Source organism: Aulonocara stuartgranti (assembly GCF_965226115.1).
Source record: "Aulonocara stuartgranti genome assembly, chromosome: 18".
Classification (NCBI taxonomy): Eukaryota; Metazoa; Chordata; class Actinopteri; order Cichliformes; family Cichlidae; genus Aulonocara; species Aulonocara stuartgranti.
The window spans coordinates 22,554,329-22,573,454 of NC_138954.1; the positions used below are offsets into that span (position 1 = coordinate 22,554,329).

Below are 19,126 nucleotides of genomic sequence, written 5' to 3' on the forward strand. Positions count from 1 at the left end.
AAAACGGTCATTAGATTACCGTTACTTTCCTGTAGGAACGCTGCGTTACTGCGTTACTAAAACCGTGATTTTTTTTGTGAGAATGTCTCATGACAGTGACGTTCGTGACAACAGCTGTCTGCAGATCAACAGTGCATCATATATCGAGTGCGGGAGAGAGTATGAGCGTGCAGCGTTTAAAGCGTGGAAGTACTGACCTTACTTTGAGTTTGATTCCATAAAAAGCGACAAAAACATTAGTGTCCGTTCTTACAGCGAAAAATCCCCCCCTAAACTTCCAAGCAAGCACCGAGTGCGCTATGACGTAATGGGAAACTCACAGAGAAACTCGCAGATTCTTCCACTGACCGCAGCGGCACATCTGCACCAGAGCAAACCTCCGCCTACCCCACTCCTGCTTTACAGGTGAAAATAGAGCAACAGGGCCGCTAGTCTTTGACTTTATTTATTTTCTGCTGTGTTTTACTTGCATCTATTTGAAAGAGTGAGTGTAAACACCCACAAAAAAAAAAAAAAAAAAAAGTGCTGGAATGTGCAGAAAATAGGTTTAAATATTAAACAAATTTCTTCCAGTCAGAGAATGTTGCATATAATAAAATTTTTGCTTGATGCATAAAGTTAAAAGATTAAAACTAATAAAACAAGTTTTAAAAAGGGATCTTTCCATTTGATTACATTTTGTATGATGGATTATGTAGAAAAAGTAGAATTGGGCTGAAAGATCTATCGCTTTATCACCTATTCGGGTTGTAAATCGTGTTTTTAAAAAGTAACTAAGTAATGAATTACTTTTGAAAATAAGTAATCAGTAAAGTAACGGGATTACTTTTTGGGGAAGTAATCAGTAACTAGTTACTGATTACTTTTTTCAAGTAACTTGACCAACACTAGACAAAGGAGCTTGCAAAGAAAACACTAGATGTAACACAAGCTTATAGAATAGAATAGAATAGAATAGAATTCAACTTTATTGTCATTGCACATGCACATGCACAGGGCAACGAAATGCAGTTTGCATCCATCCAGAATTGCTTTAGTGATATAGATATATTACAATAAATATTAGCAATAATATAGATATGTAAATATATTACAGAAATGGGTCTATTATGGTATGTTATAATGTACACGGTATGAAGTATGTTGTGAATATTCTATAACTATAGGTATGTACAGGCTGTAGTGAGTACAAGCTATGTACAGGCTATGAACAGGATATAAATATGAAAAACTATACAGAATATGAAATAAATAAATTTACAGAATCTGAGATATACAGCTATACAGAAATGGGAACTGTGCAAGTTGTAAACAGTTGTAGGGTTAAAAATTATCGTATGTACAGAATGATTATTACAGAGCTGTACAGTAGTGCAGTTAAGATAAGTGAGATATGTGGATAATTCTACAGAGGCTATATAAAGTGCTGGTGGTTGTGGTGGTTATAGGAATCATGTTATATGCTTTTCCATAGCATTACATTTGAATTCAACAGTTTGATCTTTCAAATAACGGACAGATATTTGTGAAATCATGATGCATTTGTGAATGTATTTTAACAATCTAAATATGCATGTGTACAGACAGATACATTTAATAATCATGAAAATTATGTTTTATTACATTACAGTGATTTAACGTTCATTTACATTTGAAATGTCTATCACAGTCTATTTACGTAACGTTAATGATATTCTCGAAGAACAGAACAAAACTGTAAAATGCAGTAAAATACTTTTATATTAGGATTTTTTCCTACAGTGCAGCCATACCCGCAACCTTGTGGTTGTTAGTTCACATTCATTGGCCGATGCTTAGCGTCATGTTATTATGTCTCCCAACATCCAATGGCATGTCACATTGTTTTCATGGCCACACCCCAGGTGCAGAGACCTATTTCTGTTCAGGAATGTTGTGAATACTTCGAGATTTATATTAATTGCAATTCCTACCTTTACATTTATTTTTTAAAATATATAATTAGCACAACGTGGCCGTGCAATGTTTTATATGGGGTTTTTTTGTTTTTATTCCTATTAATTATATTTTCACTTGTTACCTCTGAATTATTGAGTCAGACCTAGATGACATGAAATTTTCAGCAAAATTATAATTCAAATACTCCTTTAATTATTGATTATTCTCATTAATTTTCGATCATTTTATATACTTTTCCATAGTATTACATTTAAATTTAACAGATCATTCTCTCACATAACAGACAAATATTTGTGAGATTATGATACATTTCTGAATGTATTTTTACAATCTAAATATGCACATGTACAAAAAAATATATTTAAAAAACAAGTAAATTGTGTTTTACTATATTTACAGTGATGTTATGTTATTTTACCTTTGACATGTAAAATCACAGTCTACTTATGTAAATGTAATGATATTCTAGAAAGACAGTACAAAACTGTAAAATATACAGTAAGATACTTTGACATTACTATTTTTTGGAACAGTGCAGCTGTAGCCGCCTGCGAGGTAGCACAAACTGTCTTTGATGTGGAAAATACTTTGAAAGAGGAGAGGCGATATAACGAGGAGAGAAGAAAAAAGACAAACTGGGGAGAGCATAAAGGGCGGAGTACTTGGGCTTTGTCTTGGGTTTCTAACAGAGCTGCTGTAATACTGGGAAATGTGAAGAATGACACAATGTAAATGAAAAGAGAGGTTGGAAACGGAAGAAGAGATCTGAGCAATATCAATGCTGCTCCCATCAAATCAACCCGAATACCATGTTCCATGTTTCCCCAACCCCGAGCCGCTTATTTCCTTTCTTCCTCCATCTCTCTTCCTCCATTGCACACCACCTCCCTTCGTTTCTCTACCTCTCATCTAGTCTGTACCCACTTAAAAAAAACCTCTTACAGTTGTTTTCGGTGATAGAAAACCAGTTTGAGAGGTAAATGTGTTCGTTTCTAAGGAGATGACAACTGCTATTTGAGGCGCACAGATGTAGGGCACATATATTCGTACATACTTAAGTACACAGTAACCTGCAGAGGTGGGACCAAGTCATTGTTTTGCAATAATAATAATAATAATAATGGATTGGATTTATATAGCGCTTTTCAAGGCACCCAAAGCGCTTTACAATGCCACTATTCATTCACTCTCACATTCACACACTGGTGGAGGCAAGCTACGGTTGTAGCCACAGCTGCCCTGGGGCAGACTGACAGAAGCGAGGCTGCCATATCGCGCCATCGGCCCCTCTGGCCAACACCAGTAGGCAAGTAAGGTAAAGTGTCTTGCCCAAGGACACAACGACCAGGACAGAGAGCCCAGGGATCGAACCGGCGACCTTCCGGTTACAGATACGCTTCCCAACCCCCTGAGCCACGGTCGACCTTAGTAAGTCTCAAGTAAGTCTCAAGTCTTTATCCTCAAGTCTCAAGTCAAGTCTCAAGTAATGTCAGGCAAGTCAGAGTCGAGTCTCAAGTCACTGGTGTAAAAGTCCGAGTCAAGTCACAAGTCTGAAATTTTGAATTTCAAGTCCTTTCGAGTCTTTAAAAAAAAAAAAAACGAAAAAAGAATGTTGCAGTTATGCTAAATGTAAATATTAGACCATGTAATTTTTAAATCTGTGTTTTTCTCAACACATGACAAAATAGTGAACTTAGAAAATATACACAAATTGTGAAATTGCACCTCTTTAAAATGCAGCTCAATTAAACCGAGCTCCAAGAATAATTTTCACCGACAGTTCTGAGATAAGCTGCATGTTATTCTTGGATGCAGTTTGGCACGACATAGTAACTTCAGGTCACTGCAACAAGCCCAGGTACAGTTTACCGACGGATGGGTACAGGACCTTGAAATGCACCGTGTAGAACGAAAGACCATCGTACGTATCATAAGTTTACCAGTCTCACAAATCGTCTTCATAAATACACAATCGTTAACCGTTTATTAATAGGACCTTTAAGCTCAACGGTAATTAATTAGCAGTGGAAATAATTTCTGGTACGGGTTACAGAAATGTAGCAGTGACAATAATACTGTATGCTGTAATCGTACTGGGCAATTAGTGATACAAAAAACCTGTTTTATCCTGTGAATAAAAGTATATGTTTTTGTCACTGTACCATAATAACAGAAGCGAAACGCAATATTGTGTCAGGACAATTCACTATTTATGCACAATAAACAAAGGAGCATAGCGCGACAATTTCTGTTCAGCGCCAGACTTGCTTGTAACCTATATCACCAATTATGTTATGAAAATGACGCATTAACTACAACAGAAGATTTGCCTTTGTGTAAATGCTTGGAGCAGACTAACCTGTGAGCTGGAGTGTTCTGGGACGTTATATTTGGTCTTTGAATGGCTGCAATCCAGGCCACCCGTCGCGTCTTTGTTACTTCGGAAACATGGCTCGAACAATTTCTCTTCAACGACGTAATCCGATAACAACCGATCTCTTTACCCGTCGGCTTCCCGTGGCTGTCATGCGACCGGCTATTGCAGTTAATAATACAACAGCTTCTTGCCATTTTTGTGTTTCTTTTTTATCGCTGTGATTTCAATTGAAAGCCTGCGTACGCTAGTACCTCTTGCCACGAGTTCCCAGAATCCTTTGCGGTTTTACCCCTGAATGACGTCACATTTTCAATCTCTATATAATATGCATGTTAAATTTTATATTTGGGGTGAAATATCAAGTCTTTTCAAGTAAACCGGTTCAAGTCCAATTCAAGTCCCAGGTCATTGGTGTAAAAGTCCAAGTCAAGTCACAAGTCTTAGAACATTTTTTCAAGTCAAGTCTAAAGTCATAAAATTAATGACTCGAGTCTGACTCGAGTCCAAGTCATGTGACTCGAGTCCACACCTCTGGTAACCTGTGTTGCCAGTACTTCAGACTTTGTGTAAGATTGAGAGACATGCTGTTTGAAGACATCTGTGAGCTGATGTGGGCTAGAGGCTATACTCTGGGGCCACTTCAAATGTAATTCTAACCCAGAGATTGTAGGTTTGACATCTCTAAGCCTGCTGCTCATCAGATGCATTGGATGAGGCCTGAGGGGGAGTGGAGGGTTTGTTTCATCTGAAACTCCTTTGGGATACCCTAGACTAAAACAGATGGAGTCAGGTTTAGGGTCAGCCTCGTTTCATTATGACCACAACACGAGGAGGGTCCACACGTGATGCTTAAGTCTACGATGAAATTCTGTTGTTGTCCGTGGATTTGAAAGATGGATAGATGGAATTAAATGAAGTGTGTGTTCCAGTGAGATTAGCTATCATACGCCTGAACACACTGCCGCTAAACAATTGTGCTCCTTCTGTTTATCTTAAGTTTGGTGACTTACACTGCGTTTCTAAATAGACGTGCATAAATCGTAATATATATCACTGAAAGGACACGCTTTGTTTCACTCTGAGCCTGCTTGAGAATCGTCATGTTTTTTTCGCTGTGAATAAATTCACTTATAGGTTTTTGTATATTTATGAGCTCATTACGAACAGGAAGCAGTAACCACTCTCAAGTGTTAGATGTTGCTAAATATCCAAAAATAAAAACAAATACAAACTTGAACTACTCTAGTGGTGTTTGCTTTATGTGGTTATGATTCCTGTTTACATCAAAAGTTCAACTGGATTTGCGTTCAAGAAATACAAAATGAAACAAATAACTACGCGCGTCAAAATATCTTTTGCATAAAGAATTGACAAACACATTTGAATACTTTTAATAGTATTACAAATCTGAAAGCCCCATCGACAATGATCTTATATTTCTGAACCACAGGAGCTTTTTCCTTTCAAATACACCAGCAGTAGTGATTCCCAGTGGGGTAAAAAAAATACCCCAGGGGCTACTTCTGCAATTGCCAGGGGGTGCCATGACAGATCAGCTCAGTGACATCTAAGAACAGGTTTGTGCAGAAAAGTTAACAGTTCAGCAATAAACAGATACATAAATAAACTGATGATTCAAGCGGACAATTGATGATCGAGAGGTGAAAACAATAGTTACATCTATAATAAAAACTAAGACTACTAAGCAATGTGAGTCATCAAGTAAAATCAAACCAGCTAAACCCCGTATCTCTCTGGTGTACGGCGATGTTGGTTCAGCTGTGGCGCCTTTAAAATATCAGCCTATAAGACCATTTAACAATGTGACTGAGTTTCTGTTCTTTACAGATATGTTTCCAAACCATGACACAGAGAAAAAGGATACGAAAAGATTCAATCAAAGCATGATCAAATAAAATCATCCTGGTTTTATCACTATGGAAATGCGAGCATTTTAGACACCAATACCTTTTTTTTTGCCTCACAGTTGCTTCTAAGTTCAGCTTTTAATCAATAATTATTTCAAGACATTTATGAGACTGAAGATGCTCCACTGTCCGATCCTTAATGGACATGACCTCTTGTGTATGAATACATTTTCTAAAATCAATGATCATATCTTTTGTCTTAGACATGTTTAATGATGAATGCGGTTGTTGGTGCCAGACGGATAGCCTGGGTATTTCAGAAACTGCTGATCTACTGGGATTTTCCCACACAACCATCTCTAGTGTTTACAGAGAATACGCCAAAACAGAGAAAACATCACGTGAGCTGCAGTTCAAATGGCTTGTTTATGTTAGAGGAGAATGGCCAGACTGCTTTGAACTGATGAGAAGGAAACAGTAAGTCAAACAAATATTCATTTCAGCCAAAGTATGCAGAGGAGCCTCTCTGAACACACATATCAGACCTTGAAGCAGATGGGCTGCAGCAGCAGAAGACCACACTTGGACCCACTCCTGTCAGCTAAGAACAGGAAACTAAGGTAAAACAGCTAAAACAAAATTGGACAGAAGAAGATTTTGGCTGCATCATTCTAATGGTACAACAACGCAAAAGCATGGATCCATCCTGCCTTATATTAACGACTCAGGCTTCTGGTAGTTGTGTTCTGGTTTGAAGGATATTCCCTTGACTCCATCTCTTTATAACCATTGTGTATCCATCATCTTATGGCTGCTTCCAGCAGGCTAACATACTCTGTCACAAAGCTCAGATCCTCTCAAACTGGTTTCTTGAACATGACAATAAGTTCATTGCACTCAAATGTCCTCCACAGTCACCAGATCTCAATCCAATAGAGCAGCTTTGCGGTGTGGTGGAATGGTAGAGTCATATCATTTATGTGCAGCTTACAGATCTGCAGCCATTGTGTGTTAATATAATCATGTCAATATGGACTAAAATCTCCCAGGAATGTTTCCAGCACCTTGTTGAATCACTGCCATGAAGAATTAAAGCAGCTCTGAAGGCAAAAACCAAAATAATTTTAACTTGCACAAAAATCTTGTGCTGCATAAAGGTGTTCTATATAATGATTGTTCTGAAAGCCTGTAAAGGCTAAAAACACACACTCCCAAACATACTAAAACCCTCTGGTAAAAGATTAATTAAGCCTGCTCATTAGAGAGTGTATTGATTACGGTTATTGATCCATAAGATAAGCAATACGATCTGGGCCAAGCCAACTTATTAAACCTTTGCCGCTATCCAGTGCAAAGACAAAGGTACTGTTTTTTTAATGATCTGAGTTATAAAAAAAAGAGGTTTGGGGCAACTCTTTGATTATCAAGGGCTCTGAGTTTTCCCAGCTGAGCCAAAATCCTGAATAAAGAAGTGAAAGATGAAAGACAAAAAGGGAGGAAGAGCGATGCCACTTGCGACTGCCTTCCAGCTCATCAAGCTATAAAAACCAGACTGGTGACAGGATGAGTATCAGGAAATCAGGAGAGGAGAGGTGAGCAAGTGGAGCAGAAGAAAGGATGTTATGCTATTTGTGTCAGATCATGTTGGTGTGATAGGATTAAATGGTGTGACACTGACACTCGTATCATGGGACGCATGTAATGACGACGACAGCCGCACGGTGCAATCTAGCCTCATCAGGCAGCTCATTAGCAAATCACCTGCTAACACCCACATAATTAGCAAATCAGCGGGTCATCTAAAGGAGCGCACACACCGGCTTTCACTTCTTATCAGTTTGACCATATGTTTGGTACTCGTCACTTGTGACTGAGCTTCATTTGACAGTGAGTCTTCTTCTCTGAGGTCTCGCCTGCCACAGCTGATCTGACAGGAACCAGAGGGGGTGAGCAGCATGCTGGGGACTTCTATACAACCTCCAGTATGTCAACAAGCTACTTGAAGGACATCTAGTTTGAGGATCAACTATTCAATATTTACCAATGATCCTGTCCCTAAATGCCTCATTGGCCTTGAATACACGCTGCACATGCTCATATTTGCATGACATCTCAGCTATTAAAGCTACCGAGTGAGATCAATACACTCTCATCCTGCTAAATAGGGAGTAAAGAGCACCATCCCTATTCACACTGATGAGCTTTGGCCATGAGCAAAGCCTGAGCAACACCCTCTAGCCCCCCCACCCAGGCACACGAGGCCGCCAACGCACACCCACACATCTACACATACAGGCAGACATCAACTCAATGCTATGACCTGTGCTGCACCCAGCTACACTACAGCCATTAATTAATCCTTTGACACACACACAGACACACACACACACAGACACACAGACACACATATATATAAAGATATTATGGATGAATAAAATCCAAACCTATCTTTTCATGGTGTTGACATTTTACTCATGACTGTTACCAAGCTGTGTTTTATGGTGCGATGCACCGAATCTGTTGTTGTGATTAGGTCTTACAGGCAGAATCTTTTTTTTTTTTTCCTCTCAGTCTCTCGCTCACTGTTTGGCTGCGGCAACCACTCCACTCTGTGCCTTTGTTACCGTAGCAACCAATAGCAAAGCTAGGGAGAGATGTTTTATTGCAGTAGATGTAAACGTGAGGAGGGCGGGTCTGTCCTCTAACTCATACGTTACCCACATATGTGTGCGCAGTCAAACAAACAACACACACTGATGCGTACACACTTAAGCAGGAACACAAGTACACGCGCAGTCGTGTACATGGACACAGATGTAAGGAGGTGTGGGTCCCCGCATGGAGGGGGATGGGAGACAAGCAATTTGGTCTCTAAATTTATATATATATATATATATATATATATATATATATATATATATATATATATATATATATGCTGGACATAGTTTAAACTCTGAGTCCACAATTTTGGCCTTAAAGAGCTATGTGTAGTGCTTTCAAAGCTTTTCCCCAGTGAGCTTCTGAGACCTCCTCTGCTGTATTATTATGACAGACTGACTTTCACTAATATGCGATATACAATATACTTACAAGGATAACTGGACTGTAGAGTTTTCATGCTGGCTATGGCAGTATTAAAGACTCAGCTGAGAGAGAATCCTTTAGACCTTGTTCTCATTTGTAACACACTTGCTCCTTGAGGACAGTATGCAGGTTAAAGCCCGGAATAAAGCAAGATGGCCTAAGGGTAGAAACACAGACACGGGCTAAAATGGGAGAAGTGGGTCACCTTCAGACTTCAGTTTTCCGCGCTACAATCAGTATCGTTTCAGTAATAGGATTCAATCAGATATGAGCTGAAAATGAAAAGGGTGCACTGGAAGGGTAAAAAATAGTGAAAAAAATCCAGAATCCTTCTTTGGTATGTGCTGCTACTGTACAGTAGACTCAATTCAGGCAAAATGTGATGAGCTGTGTTTGTAGCTGACCAGGGTGTTTGTCATGATGAATTTTAATTTTGTCCATTAATAGAGTGATACCAGTTAAATAGTTAGATCAAACTGTGATGTGGTAGCCTTCATGCACAAATCTGTTTCGACACTAAAAACAGAATCAACATGAGCTTTATATTTCAAAAGAGAAGCTGAGAATTCTTGGAGTCATCGCTCCAAGATCCAAAGACTCTGAAGGTGGGTTACAGCTCCTGTCTTTATCGTACACGTTGAGGATGCCATCTCTGTTAATGGGCAGTTCAACATTTTGTTTCCTCTTTTCTGCTCTGGAAATTAAATGTAAAGAGCTGAAAGTTAGCTCTTTGCAGAGACTGGAAAAAGCAAAAACAAGGTGTTTTATCACTGTTTTACATGTGTTATGTACAAGACTCTTTCTATGGCTGGGAGCTTCATGGAGAAGTCTTTAAAAACTTCCTGTAAAAGTGTGAATGAATGTTTTTACACTTCGGTTATAAGGTGTAATATGGGATTTTTCTTTCAATTTTTTGACAGAGCTAAGTTTCACCTGCTTTCGGGTTTGGTATTTAGCTAAATGAACTTGTCTTTTAATCCCAGAAGGAAAGTAAATGAGCATGGATCCCTAAAATGTTAATTTGACATGGCTCATTGGGTAAATTCCCACACATTGCTCTATAGATAACTCGGATTTTATGAATGACATGTGTCTTTGTTGTAAATCCGGGACTGGGTCTGTGACGCAAGTTCAGAATGGTTAATGTGAAAATCTCTCAAAACAGGTGGCTAGACTACATGGTGTCAAAGGAAGCAGGTTGGGAAGAAGCTAAATTAAAACACAGATATTTGATGTGTTTACATGCGCTCATATTCAATGACAGGACAGAGCAAATGTCTATGACGGACACAGTCACGCGCTCCTCAGAAGTGGAAGTGTCGCGGTCTTTATCTTTATTGAGGTGGAGGCGATATTCCCTCAAGTGGCTGCTTGTCTCCTTAGAACGGGTCTAATCAGAGTTAAAGGAATCTGTCTCCTGCTGTTAAATATCCTAAAATACTATTCAATCTATAGGGTCATTTATATGCTAATGCAAAGGTTACCTCTGCGTATAGCTCTGACGCAGCTGTGTGCTGTTAGTTTATGGGTGAAAGCGGAAAAAGGTAAAAACTGCGAAAGAGATAATGAGGCTCAAGGAGATGAAAAGAGACGGTGCTAGCAAAAAAAGAAAAAAGAGACAGAAGGGAGATGAGGAAAAGGGTGGAGAAGACACAGAGAGGAAGCGATGTTCCCCTGGGTGAGTGCCATAGGTAATTAAAATAGGATGGACAGAGCTGGAGTCTAGCCAGAGAGGGTTTCATCTCCCCTCAGACATCTTCTCCAACAGGCCCTTTGCCTAAAGCTAAATTGCTGGTAGTGACAGACACACAGCATGCAGGGAGCTATCAGTGTCTGGGTGACAGGCAGGTTTGTGCAGAAAAGTAGAGAGGATGCATCTAAACATGCAAATAACAACAATTTGTGGGCTAAAAAACAGGCAAATGTATGTACTTTTTATTGCTACTGTGGGATAGAAATGCATATGAAAACGTCTGAAACAGCACACGCACACACGCAGACAGACACACACATAGACTTGCACGCACAGAAAACATTTACCGTGCTGTACAAAGCTGCAGCAAGGGCAAACGTTGCTAACCAGAGTTTGACTGCAGTAAGCACATATACATTCACTGCACAGCTCCGAGCTGGAGGCAGGCACATGAGTATGCAGTGCACACACTCAGACACACACTATGAGCACAGAGTCAAGCGCACGCACACCCCTGTGCGTACGACGCCAGTGAAGATGCAGTCTAATTACACAACAGCGACAGGGGTTTTTCGCCTATGAATTTGACCTGGTTTTATACAGTCATTATCCTGTTTAGTCACACAGTCTTAATGGTGTCCATGACATCTGTCTCCAGGCAGAATCTTTTTTTTTACTCCCTTCTTATCAATTTCTGAAGCAAAGCCTCGTTATTTTTTAACATTCATTACAAGGAAAGAAATCATCTTACTGCTTGGTAACTGGTTCTCTTTTGACAAAAATAAACTGTGGATTTTGCAGCCAAAAATAATCGTTGCATTTGTTGTATTTTTTCTTTCTTTTTTTACCTTGTGTTTTTCACTGACCAGCACTCGTCATCCACCTGCCTATTCATTTTTCTACCTCAACAAAGACTATGCTAAATAGGCTGTGCTAATGTCCCTGCGCGGCATCCATTACCATACATCTCACACTCTGTTAGTGGCTTCTCTTATGCCGGTGTAGAAGGGGCTGAAAGGTAGCTCATTTTCATGACATGCTGTTCTTTGTGTGCTGTGATCACCGGCAGCAGTAAATATAGCTCTTTTGGCAGAGGCCTGCTAAGAGGATCATAGCCCACAATAGGTGGTCTTCTCACTGCAGATATCAAAAATGCCAAAGAATCTGCTTGTACACATGTACATGATGCATGCTTGCACAGACACACACTCCCACAGCAGCAGCAGCAGCAGCAGCAGCAGCAGCAGCAGCAGCAGCAGCAGCAGCGTATAAACACCCATACACTGACACCTCCCCTGAGAAAGTTCTCTCCTCCTCGCAGGTATAATTGTGTTTCTGCTATGCTTTGCTCCTCTCCGTTCAGTTGTGACTGGGTCCCCAGAAGAAAAGCCATAATTAAAAGAGAAAAGTTGTGTTTGCCGCGAAGATGGGATGGGTGCAGGCGAGGACAGAGAGGGGAGAGAAAGATTAGCCACAACAAAGCTTCACCAGGCCACAAAACAGTCTCAAGTAGCTGGAAAGACAAAGGACTCCAATGCTTTTATCTCCCAATAAAAAAAAAAAAAGTCCTCCAAATCCCTCCGGCTAAGCTGCCATAACTAAAGCTTGCTTTTTGGCATAGGTGCTCACTGAATGTGTTGGACAACAAAAGCAGCAAAATATGAGAAGATAGACCAAGCTCCCAAGAAATATATATATATATATAAAGCCCCATTCATTTTGTGCAGAGAAGTAAAAAGTCAAGTGCCTTAGTGGTGGCATTTGAGAAAAGGTTACTGGTTATTTGCTTATCTTGTTTGTGTGCGCGCGTAGATGTGTGCGAGTGCTTCAGTGAAAGCATGGAGTGGATGGTCATTTTCTCCCTTTTGCAATTTTGCGATGTAAATGAGATCACAGAATGAAGGAGATTAGGCGGTCTCTATCTGTCTGAGTTGAAACAGCTGTGATAACGCTCCAAACCCAATTTCTAGCCACTTAAACGGGAATACGAGTTACGTGCAAAGGAGAGGGTTGATTTGCGAGACATACTTCCTTTTTTCAAGCTCATGTGCGACACACGCACGTGTAGTACGCGCACATGAAATATGTGCGTACACCTTCCCACTCCTCACCTCTGGGTGAGGGAGTAATGGGAGGTGCTGATGAGGTAAGACAGTGGATAGAACAATACAATAAGAACACATGTATTTGAGTAATCTAACATGCTCATGTATCAAGTTATCCAAAACTACTCAGATTATGTTTGATGTCATTTACTATTTCAAAAGCTTGCAGGTAGCTTGTATTTGGCAGCTGATTACATTTCATAATAGTATGATCCATCCCTGCATGCGAGGCCTTTATAGCGTGTGAACAATGTGCACAGGCATACATAAAAAGAGCAGCACCCTCAGGGAGGAATCACTGAAAGAAGAGTCATAAAACTGAAGATGTATGGCCACTCTGAAGGGATTTTAACATGGAAATAACTGCACGGTATTATTACACGGCGCATGTGGCTGATGCAACAACTAAATCCACATGCTTCAGCCACCTTGGCCACCTGAACATCATTTATCTTGCAGTGTGCACTTTATGGTGTTGTGGACAATTTACAGCAGTTTTCCACAGGTAACGCTCCTCTGTTTGCAGGGGTACTTGCTATCTTGCTTCTTTCCGTCTAAAACATCTGGAGGGGCTTGCTGGGGGGGGGGGGGGGGGGGGGGGGGCAGTAAAACTCCTGAAAGCCTCTCACATCAACACAGAGAAGCTTTGCGTAAAGGAGTATATTTTAAACACCTATCTCAGCATAGGGAACAAAGTTCTGCCAAGGAAAGAAAGCACGCCTGCATGACTCCTGACCCTCTGGCCCCCTTTAATCCTGCAGAATGACTCCCTGAGGTCCATGCACCGAGGGCCCAGCGGGAATAGGTCACCCAGCAGATGCCTGCCTGCTTAAACTCTTCTGATTTCATTGCCCCGAGGTCTGAGAACTCCATCGCCCCTTTGAAGTGTCAATTTTGTTCTGAAGAATCCCACCAAACCCTGCCACCCGATAAATATGGCTCCCTGTATGAAACTGGAGCCTCGTAATATGCTGGCTCCTTTTGAGGAAAATAAGCATTTCTTCAAATCTCTTGATACTAGACGCAGCTTTGTTTTGTTTTACAATCAGATTAGTGGATAATCCTGTCTCCGCTTTGACACAGAAATTACTGTTAGGGCAGGTGGGAGTTCATTCATCAAGTCTGGAAAGTAAAGTTCATCCAAACACTGTAAGAGCGTATGTTACCATTACTTGAGTGGGTGGTAGGCATGTCCAGGCTGTGTGAGAACAAGGCAATCTACAGTGAGCAACTTACGGGTTAAATGTAATGAGAAAATTAGAAAAGGACAAAAAACAAACAAAAAACCCCCAGAAAGCATTAACTTATTTCACAAAAATCTGCTCACCCAACCGAGTTTATTGAGTATAAAAGATCTTCGGGGCTGGCAAATAAAGAAACAAGTAAATCTGATAAGAAAGCGACTGGTTTTGCAGCAGCTTGCAGCCTCCCAGTGTTAAACCAGGGGTGTCTGACTGTTCCTTTCTGTGTACCAGAGGTAAAGAGGAGCAATTTGTCGCCAATTGCTTGACGTATTCTCTTGGCAATAGGAACAGAGAAGCTGTTAGGTAACATCTCTTTCCTTCCAACATCTTCTGTCTGTTTCATCTCACTCTGCTTAACACACAGGATCTGAGACTGTCATTCTACACATTTTTAGAAATGTGGTACTTAACAACCCCATCACAGTAATCTGCCTTTGATTTACTCTCTTTGTGTTGGGCTGTATTACTCTGGAATCCAATCTCTTTCTCTGTTTTTTCCCTCCAAGACTGAATTTCTCCGTTTGTGGCTTAGCATATGTGATTGAATAGAGTCCTATGTGATCAATAGAGTTCATTAAATGTCCCTATGGGAAGCTATCTCAACCTGAAGCTTTCTACATTGTGTTTACCTGCAGCTTGCTTTGCTTTATCAATTCAAGTAGTTTCACTTTTGCTTATGGCATAATAGATTTTATAATTAAATTCCTCATTCCTGGCCATCCTCTGCTATTTTCCTAAATGTACACTGAAGTATCCATTTGGTTCCCTTCAGTATGGGCTGTGGGCTTTGGGGTGGGGATGTTAGAAAGGTTTGGTGTAGCTGTATGTTTTTGATGGGTAGGTGTTAGATGGATTTCCAAAGGAAGGCTGAAGGAAAGAGTGGCTGCACCTGTTGTTCCCTGCGGTTGCTGTGTGGTGGGGTTAGCACCTGCTCGCACGGCTGCTGTGTGGATGTCTGTGTGGGCAGCAGGGATAACAGGGAAACCATTCACACCCGCTCCAAGTGCTGTCTGCAGCCCCTCTCCCTCAACACTTGTGCTTTCTGCTCCATCATTTCTTTTTCTGTGTTTTTTTTTTACCCCCCCTGTAGTTTATGCCAGGACTGCTTCATCCTTTGCATTGTTAGCCTGTCTGTCTTTTTCTGTCTGTCACCAACCATCTCTTTTTGCCTTTCAGCTCGCACAGAAAAACAAACACAAATTACAGCAGCTGGAAGCTGTAATAGTCCTTCTGTGGAACTTGATAGCTTTTAGTATGAAGGGTGAAGTTGTAAACAGTGAACTACATGTAACTGTTAAATCACTTCAGTAGAAGCTGGGACAGCGGTGACTGAGCACTTAACTTTGGCTATAGAGGTTGTGAGTGCGCAGGCTGGTTATGGACTATTCGGGTGTCAGTTCTTGTAACTGTAAAAGGCACATTTAGGAGAAAAGACATAAAGTGACTTCAGTTTGTGTCACTCTGTGACTGAACCTATGCGATGAAAATATTGAGGCACATGTGTCTATGTGTAAATTCACAACAATTTTCCATTTCTTCAATTTCATTTCATTTATCAACTGTTTTCTTTGCGCATTCACCCTGTAACCACACAAGTGAGTAATGACATAATCAATCGACTTTATGGCTTCTAAATGATCACATCTGACCTTTTCTCTTGTTAAAGAAATAAAAAAAAAAAACACTTGCAAACACTAAAGAAAACCATCATAAATGTACACAGAGGGGCAGTAAAATATGTCACCGGGGAGCAATGGGCACAAATCACGACCTATGATCCAATCCAAATGAAAATGTTAATTAAGCCGTATCCGTCGTTTTAATGTTACATGGTAATGTGCATTGTGAGTCTTTATTTATTTAAATATTTAGTTATTTTGCTGAGACATCACTCAAGCCTATAAAGAATAAGCATTTCAAAACCATATGCAACACGTGAAAGCAAAATGATGAAGATTTGCACGTCATACGCAAATAACACCAAACTTGCACAGCAGACACAAAGAGCAGCTCGTGCCCACAAAGGTCCAGACGGTACCACATCCAAGCCGGAGGACTGTAATAATGCAGCATGGCGTTTAGTGGCAGTAATAAAATTGCACACTTATACACTACCTGTTCACCCCAACCACCCTCCGTTTCCCTCAAAGCATCTGTTCATCTATCCATCTCCAAACCCCACCATCATTTGGCATACTCACCGCGCCAGATGGCCAGGTATTGGAGGGTGAGGCAGGTGCCAATCGCCAACTCGCCCTCGCCGGTCGATCTTCTTCTTTTCTATGATGAAACCGGGGTTGGGTAGCACAGCTCGGGGGTATTCAAAGCCTCTCTAAAATTGCGCTCCTCAGCCGCACCTCACCTGTCCCTTCCCTCTGTTGTGCGTCGCCGTAGCATCACTGCGCGTCCAAAACGCCCAGTCAACTAAACGTTTGGTTTTTTTTCTCCTCCCTGAAGGAAAAGAGTCCGTAGTGTAATTGCGTAAAATCTACTGAGGTTTCTGTGATCTCGAATGCGTTTTGCGTCCCGTTAGGTTTGTTCCGATCCTTGCAAATTCCCCAAATCCTGCAATTGCGGGGCAGTATGAAGTCTTCTTTCAAGAGGTACCGTGCAGTTTTCTGCACTTGGTCGAGCTGCGGCTTTGAAATCAGTTGTCAGCAAAATCTAATCCCCTTTTTAAATTTACAGTGGCGAGGTGAAACGTCCAACGCAGAGCAGGCACAGTGACAACAGGGGCCCATAATTCACACCCCCATGAAACACAGTCCTGCAGTGGATCAATGATGAATGGAGGACCTCTCTCTCTCTCTCTCTCTCTCTCTCTCTCACACACACACGCGCGCGCGCGCGCACAAACACATACAGGTCTATACGTACTGCATGTTGTGAGTTACAGAACATAAACATAAAGCTGCAGAGTGAACTAGCACATTAACAATATTTTGCCAAATAATAAAAATACCCGAATAAAGCTTATGACTAAATACATAACTGGCAGACGCCTTCACCTTAATGAATACAAAGAGGGTTTAAAGACAAAGACATGCACCTCTACTTCTTATTTAGGAAAATGGTGAAATAATAAGTAGACAGATGTAGGGCCGGATCTATACCAAAATATCACCAAATAACACTTGTTTTAATTGTAAACGACATCAGCAAAAAGACATGAAAATATATGGATATATATCTGTTATTCATTGCATAAAAGCAAACTCAAACAAACAAACACACAAACAAGCAAAAAGTGTTAATCAGATAAAATAAAATAATTAATAAAAATATCCTTGCTCTCAAATTCATTATAAGGTTAGTTTAGCATACTGTATTTATATTATTTCTTTTTCTTTTTCCTGCCATGTTCTTTTACTAACCTTATTTGAGGTATTGTATTATTACATTTATCTCTCTTTTATAGTTCTCTGTCTCATATTACCTACAGACATATGCATTTCATCACATATAGGTATCAGGACATTGGTTGTCCACCCTGTTTCCCACCACATAGTTATACAAATAGTTTTACATATGCATATACACAGATATGTCTGGATCAATGCAAACTAAGTCAGTAAGGAATTTTGAAGGGCTGCTATGCCACATTGGTCTCTGTTTTTAAGTCCTTCATCACATAATTGGGCATAATGCGAAGAGTGGGTTGAGAGGGTTATTAGTGTGAGTGGTGAGTGCTAAGAATGCAGTGGATCTGAGAGCTTGGGATGGGGGTGCAAATAATTGTGGAGGCAGTAAACAAAGACAAGATTTTGCATTCAGAAAGCTAGGACTTCCTAAAAACTAAGAATAAATAAAATAACTGATATCTAGTTGGTCTCATTTTGTTTTGTTTTTACTCCATGTTATTGAAATAATAGAGCGTGCACACACACACGCACATAAATCCATTCTGCTGCATAATAAGCACCTTCAAGCTCTGAGGTCCTTACACTGGCTGCCTGTCCGTCAGAGGATAGACTTTAAAGTTCTGATGCTGGCCTATAAAGCTCTGAATGGTTTAGGACCAAAATAGGACCAAAATACATCAATGACCTCCTGACCCAGTATGAACCATCCAGATCCCTCAGGTCATCTGGATCCGGTCTTTTATCAGTTCCCAGAGTCAGAACCAGACACGGAGAAGCTGCATTCAGCTTTTATGCTCCTTATATCTGGAACAAACTCCCAGAAAGCCTCAGATCAGCTGAAACACTCAGTTTATTTAAATCCAGGTTGAAGACTCACCTGTTCTCAGCTGCATTTGAATAAAGCACCAAATCCACACTTTAAGCTTAAATTTCAAAACTTACATTTAACTACTGATTTTATCTACTGTTCTGATTTTATCTGTTTTGATTTTATATACTGTTGTTTGTTTGTTTGTTAATTAGTTAGTTAGTTTATTTGCTTGTTTTAATCAATTTTAAATCATGTTTTTATTTGTTCTTGTTTCTAATGTCTCTGTAAAGCACTTTGAATCACCTTGTTGTTGAATTGTGCTATACAAATAAACTTGCCTTGCCTTGCCTTGCCTTGCCTTGCCTTGCCTTCAAGCTCGACACAGCTGCATTTTGCAGTACTTCTGGGCTTATAATTAAGATTTTAAATGCAGCATATTTACTACTGATTGAGTATTTTCTGCACTGTGGCATTGGCTCATCCTCACTGCTGTTCCAACAAATAGCACATTTTCAAATACATTTTGTCTCCAGTGAATATGAAAAAAAAAACAAACCCTTACTTCTGTGACCTGCTGTTCGAGCTATTTTAATTTAATCTCCCAGATTCACGGATTTGATTAAATATGCTCTATTATTATT

At 40.2% G+C, this 19,126-nt stretch overlaps 1 protein-coding gene across 2 annotated transcripts in view; it reads right to left on the bottom strand.

Annotated features, from left to right (window-relative positions):
* Positions 1 to 16,534, bottom strand: part of LOC309693547 (semaphorin-6B-like) — a 37,592-nt gene extending 21,058 nt beyond the window's left edge. The window contains exon 1 of one of the 2 annotated variants that reach the window (XM_082512883.1): positions 16,514 to 16,534. The gene's annotated coding sequence lies outside the window, so the exon portion shown is untranslated. Of the gene's footprint in view, positions 1 to 4,297; positions 4,834 to 16,513 lie in introns of those variants that run through there. The other variant, XM_082512882.1, reaches the window with a different exon arrangement.
* Between the last annotated feature and the right edge of the window lie 2,592 nt (positions 16,535 to 19,126).